The sequence below is a fragment of the Acartia tonsa genome, chromosome 1 (genome assembly GCF_053477335.1).
Source record: "Acartia tonsa isolate MP-2025a chromosome 1, ASM5347733v1, whole genome shotgun sequence".
Taxonomy (NCBI): Eukaryota; Metazoa; Arthropoda; class Copepoda; order Calanoida; family Acartiidae; genus Acartia; species Acartia tonsa.
The window spans coordinates 38,315,496-38,322,465 of NC_137260.1; positions in this window are offsets into that span (position 1 = coordinate 38,315,496).

Here is a 6,970-nt window from a genome sequence, read left to right on the forward strand (position 1 = left end):
ATAAAAATCGACATTACACCGAAGCTTGGCGTAAAGGAGAAGCGACGAAAGCACTTTAAAAAAAACTTTTTTCATTTTGTTTCACAAAAAAATATTTGTTGGTTGAATTATCTATAGGTTTTACCACAATTTAAGAGGTTTAGATAAATCAAAATCAAATTTGTAATTCTTGATTTCGTATTTTTACAATTAAGCTATAAATTCCATTTAATATCAGAAGTTCATCAATAATCCAAAGTAGAACAATTTGGTCCGTCCTTCTATGGGGGCTGGGGCTTGAACAACCTACTTTCGAAAAAAATATGTTTTATTCTTCAGACTTACGAGGCGTGACACTGAAAGAAATGAGCTTTTGAGTGCTAAGCAAAATGAGATAGCTATGCACTAATAGAGATTTATTATAACGTGAAAAAAATTCAAGATGAAGTTTTGCTGGAACATCTTTTAAGTAGGGGAATATTCGTATTTAGGAGTGCAATAGTTTACGTATATACTATATAAATATCTTTCTATCGCAAAAATTAATCATTTCATTAAATTGTATAATCTTGATATGAAAGAATCAGAATTCCAAGGTCGAAATATTGAATTTCTGTTATATGATCTTTGGTAAGGTGCCAATCTAATTTGCTATGCAAGAAAGTGATTATAGTCATTTTTAATACATGCATATTTGGTGGCAGGAATGTTCAAAGGGGTGAGGGGCTAGAGTAACAAATCTTGTGGAGCCCTCCACCTTGGTAAATATAACCCCTGGGACAAAAAAATGCGTATTACTCCCAAAAAAGCTTTGGCGTACTTGGTTAAATTTTGGCGATTTTATCAAATTGGTGTTTGTGTGAAATTGAATGATGTCCCGTATTTTAATTTGCATTGATAAATGCAAATCAACGTATCATTGGATTTTATTATTCCGCAGAGCAAAGTAAAGGATTTTATAACAAATTTTATTATTCTAATCTTACACACACATCAATATACAGTTTTCCCTCTCTTTAACACAAAAGTCAAATATTTCTTGAATTTATATTTAACATTTTGTAAATCTTTTCCTACTTTGTAATCTAAAGCCTGTAAGTTCTAACAGTGCTATGAATGGTACGATTTTTGCATGATTTTTTATTGTGAGGGAGGTAAACACACCCCCCCGTACACAATTAAAATACCCGAAAGTCAAAAAGCATTTTTTGTCTGTTAAATTTACGCGCGATGGGTGTAAATTTGTTCACGTCCCCCTTTAAGTTGAAGTGAATAATTGTAAATAATAATAATTAAGAAATATTTTTCAATTAATGTTACTCACGGAAAAAATGGATTCCTGAAAACACGAAACCTTGCTGATTAAATTAGTTAACAATCAAAATAAAATCAAATCAATCGCTCTTAACAATATCAAAATTTTAAAAAGTATATAATATGGAGTATTAAGTTTTTAGTGTGAACCATAAGATCTAAGAATTACTTTTCCGACAAAGATAGAAATATATTAATATTTCAAATATTATAAGAAGTGGTAAGATTTTTTTTGTCGGAAGCCTAATATTTCAATAACTACTAGACTTATCGAGTTCTCAATCTAAAGGAAGCTACACAAAGGCTTACGGATGGTTTTTAGGCTATTCTATGATTAGATTTAAGTGACAGTCTGGTTTAAAGCTATTTTAACCTCAATCCTATTTTTACAAAAAAAAAGAGCCTCTAGCTTGCTAGAGGCGCAATAGTATAGATAAATAATAATAATAAAAGATAATAGAAATTAATATGCCAATGTATAATTCTTCCAAAAGTATATGTATAGTGTGTACTAGTGTAGTATAGTGTAGAGAGTCCCCAGAGTTGCTACAAAACTTTCGCCATGTAATATCTTAAACTTGCCGTTTATCCTACACCGATTCTTTCATAATTTTCCAGCATGTATATATCCATATTAACGGAGCTTAACAGAATATCATACACAATTCTGAAGTCTGAACAAATTTTTTATGTTTACCTCTTGCGTTATTATCCTAGGATGCACCAATAAAGAATAAACCTATAAATTTGACATGACAATTATTTTATTTGAAATTATGGGATCATGTTTATTATGACTGTTGGGAATACTGTTAAAGTTATTTCTCGCATCGTATTATAAACGGCTTTCCGCGGATATAGAAAGTACAATTATGAGATTAAAACTAGTTTTTTAGCCCCCTGGTGCCGAAGGCATCGGCTAAAAAAACTGGTTTTAATCTTATATTCGTAGAAAGCTGGATAAAATACGATGCTAGACATAGTTTTTTTTCGTATGGATGAGAACCGGTTCCTAACTTCCTATCCACCGTATTCGAATGAATACGAGAAAAGATTTTACCTAATTGTTACAGGAATTTAAGTTTTTAAATCTATTGGACGGTTCTAACAAGCCCTGAATTAAAGAACCTAATAGTAAACAATCTAATATAACCGCAGAAATAAAAATTTAAAGAAGGTGTATCAACTTTTTTTTTTATAGCTAGCCGGCTCTTTTAGTAAGTAGTAGATGTAAAATTTTTCATAGAATTCAGATATGCAATCGGTTTTTTTTGTAGACCTCTTATTTTTTAAGTAATTTAAGTTTAAAAAAAAAAAATTAAGTCGATTTTAAGGTACTAAAATGCAACAAAAAAAAAGAAAGAAAATGGCCATTATGAACAAAAATAGTAAGATTTTTAATTTGACACCTTACTTTTTCAATTCTGTCAGGTAATTATTGAAAAAATTGATTTTTTTAAACCCACGAGAATAAAAACTTTGAACTTATTTTTTTCATTCCCCAGGCATAAGAAATAGGCATTATATATACTGTTAGAATGAGAAAAGTATTACAAATCCTTTCTAAGCAAAATTGAAATAAAAAGTTTACAATATAGTATATAAACTACAATAAAAGGAATTATATGAAAATATCATATTATATTATACAGGCAACGTCTTAATTCTTGAATTGAGTATAAAAATGGGAAGGGGGTAAAGAGGGGGTAAAGAAGGGGTAAAAAAGGGAAGACCAAAGTGTTGCCTGAACAAAAAATATAATTGGCCAATTGTTTATTTTTTATTTTTTTACTTTTTTTCAATTTTGCTTACAATGGATTCGTAGTATTTTTCTGATTCTAAAGGTATATATTAACCCATATTTTTTTACCTGTGAAATGATAAAATTAAGTTCAAAGTTTTTATTCTCGTGGGTTTAAAAAAATCAATTTTTTTAATAATTACCTGACAAAATTCAAAAAGTAATGTGTCAAATTAAAGTCTACTATTTTTGTACATAATGGACATTTTCTTCCTTTTTTTTGTTGCATTTTAGTACCTTAAAATCGACTTAATCTTTTTTAAAAAAAACTTAAATTACTTTAAAAATAAGAGGTCTACAAAAAAACCGATTGCATATCTGAATTCTATGAAAAATTTTACATCTACTACTTACTAAAAGAACCGGCTAGCTATAAAAAAAAGTTGATACACCTTCTTTTAAAATTTGTATTAAATCATGGATTCAAAGTTAAAAAAAACTAAATAGCTGAGGTACTAAAATCTTTCAAACTTAATTCATGTTAAAAGAAACGTCTAGTCAATGCTATAGTGGGGAGGGGGAGAGGGGGGGGGGGATTAGTTATCAAAGTTTTCTCTATAAAAAGTTTTCCTCTTGAAGGAGAAGTTTGGTTTTGGTAGCAAGTATAAATGTAGGAGAATTATTTACAAAACTAGGATAGTCACACACATATAAAAATGCAGCTGCAAATAATTGCATTTTTATAATTTTTATAAAAAAAAATCATATTTCTTATCACATAATTAGTAAGGTGTTATTGTAAGGTGTTTTAAAGACAAATCTAAAAAAAAATTCCAAAGATTAATAATTCCAATTTTAATACCATAGAAAGCTACCCTGAGAGACACATTTTAATCAATCTTTTATGTAAATGAACAAAAAATAATTAGCAATTGTAATAAAAATAATGAAATTAAAAATAGTGTAATACAAAATTGACTTTATGGATGATATTATAGTAGAGGCATTAATCTAAAATTTCAATTGTTCGTATTATTACATTTTAAGATTTACGAAAAAAAGATTAGGATTTATACTAAGCATCTATTTGACATATGCTTTTGAAATTTGGTCAGAAGCATTTATTTTGTATTTATTTACTTATGAATGTTTCTATCCTTGTTTCATATTTATAATTTGCATTTATCATAAATCTAATATAATTATAATAATAAAAAAAAGTTTTGATTTGATAAATAATTTATTGATATCTCATAAGATTAAGAATCAATAAAATTACATTTATATATCCCTATATAAGAGTAACAGGAAGTCTATTTGTCTGTTTGTACCAAAGTATCTCGCTAACCGCTATACTGATATCTTAGTCCTTTACAGCTTAGCTTCTTATAGGTTCTGTGAAAGTTTATAACTTTTCTTAGGGGAGGGTACCACCACCCTCCAAAAAATCTATGATTTGTTAAATAATTGATAAGATGAACAATCAATAAACTCATTATATTTAGTGAGATCTTATGCTTTCTTGTGATTAAATAAATAAATTAGAATTTTTTGTTAAAGGCAGGGCTTAGCAGCCTCAGCCGTAGCCATTATCATCAAGCGGCTTTTAAGCAGCTGTGTGCGCTGCAATTTTAGAATAGAATTTTCGGGTATAGTCCCTTTCGTGACCACGCCTCTTAAGGGGTGTTTTGTCGAATTTTCACAGTAGCTTTTCTCCTATTCCTAGCCCCTGTGGGGGGCTCTAATCCTGCGGGGCCAATTGCCTAACTCTGCGGGCCAATCACCTATCTTAACATAACCCAACCTAACCTTAAATACCTATCAAAAGCTAATGTGAAAATACTACAATACGCTCCTTAAGAGGCGTTGTCACGAAGGGGACTATAACCGAATTTTCTCGTGATTGATGTTCTGCTTTGCTACAAAATGATTTGACTAACAACATATTTTGTCTCAAAATGAATAAATTCGACGGAGAAAGAAGTTTAAGCATAAAATATATTTTCTTCCGTTGCCATTTAACCCATCTCTGATTCCCTTATCCCTAGAATGAATAAATCACGCAACCTTATTAATAATTAATAAATGAAGGGAGGAAAAAGAATATTTATGTATATGACCAACCAAAGGGACAGATATATACCGATTTTTATCATTTTAATAGTCGATTTTTTTTATTTCTCGTTTAAAACAACTTATTTTTAATCTTCTTGCACTTCTACCCTTTCTTTGTTCGATATATTGATTTATAGAACCAACAATTTAACTGGTGTTGGTCGTAATCAGCCTTGTTAAAGTTTTGAAGGTATACTAAATGACAAATGACCAAAAGTATTTGAATCCAAATAATAAAGTTTACAATGTTATCCACTTGCACTTTTCAAACTTTAGGTTTTAATATCTTTTCTCAAGTTTTTGTAGTATCATAATTATAGAAAAAAATACCGCCTGGATTGTTTTTAAAGTTTGTGCACCTTAGGCAAAGTATACTTCTACACTCAACACAGACTTTCCAGGAAATAAAACTTTTTAAAATGAAAACTTTGTGTGAAAGTCAAACTAAGTAAAACTATTTTTCCTTCCATCTTTCTCTCTCTCTCTCTCTCTCTCTCTCTCTCTCTCATAGTATTTGTGTCCCTATAACTCATCTATTTTAGAAGAAATAAATATTGGATAATAGAAACATAACGTTAATTTTTTTTCTTTTATATTAAAGTTATTTTTAACAAGACTTTATTTCGCGACTAGCGTTCAAAGAGGTAGGAACTATTTTTATTTGACAAAAATTTTTTTTGTGAGAAACCCATTTTTTCTGTTTTGAATCCTATTGAGGCAAAGAAAATTATTATTGATTAGTAATCATGTTATTAGATCCATTATAAAGTTGATATGTGAGTATAGTTCCAATATATATACAACTTTTAAAAGTTGTTCAGCCATAGTTGGCCAAGTGTATGTTAAGTTTCACAACTAACTTTCTGTAATATCTGGTGCTAGGCTGTACCCCCTCTCCATCCTGACAGGCCTGCAGTTGATAAGTTTGGAGCCTGGTGCATGCAACAAACTTAGTTTTACTACTTTCTCAAACTCTCTCATATTCTCTTAACAATTATTACATCATCATTATAACTTTGGAATTCAGTGTAGCAATAAAAAAAGAATCCTAAAACTTTTTAAAAGTATTAATTCATCCTATAATATAAAGTAATAAGTTTTTTTGTCTGTAGCTTAAGATTTCTCTAACTAATGAACCGATTGGGTTCCATTTTAGCGAACTTTTACACAGGTCCTTGGATGGTTTTAGGCTAATTTGTAATTTAGATGCAGGTTTTGAATTGGTTTTAGGCTTTTTTAGACCACTAGTTTCAAATAAAGTAATGAATATTAAACTTTACATTAGAGACATCAAAAAAATTGTCTTCAAGAATGATTTAAAAATCTCAACAATTAGGAATGTGTATATGAGACTTTTAGAACTAATATTATCATATTGTAAAACTTTATTTTACAGAAAAAATTATGTTTTCATAGTATGCAGTAACTTTGGCGAAAATTCTACTTTTTTTCTACCAACCACTTCCCTATGATATATATTTTTTACATATATGACTGCCCTACCTCCCCCTTTTCACCACCTCCCCTCCGATTTGCTTTTATAGACTAAATTATCACCCCTCTCATCCTTTCCCCATGTAAACTCCCTTCTTTCTAGTATGTATTTGAACTAAAATATAGAGGCCTAGAAAAGGCATGGATTTAGGAATAGGACAATGGACAATTGAATCATTTTTAATAGTATAAAGTTCTAATAGTCGTATTTATCATGAAAATTCCTCTTAATTTGACAAGTTCATAATTTCATGAGTTTTTAAACTAGAAAAATTAGACCGCAAAGAATTATATTTAGTTGACTGATAATTAATTTGCCCCGTGTAA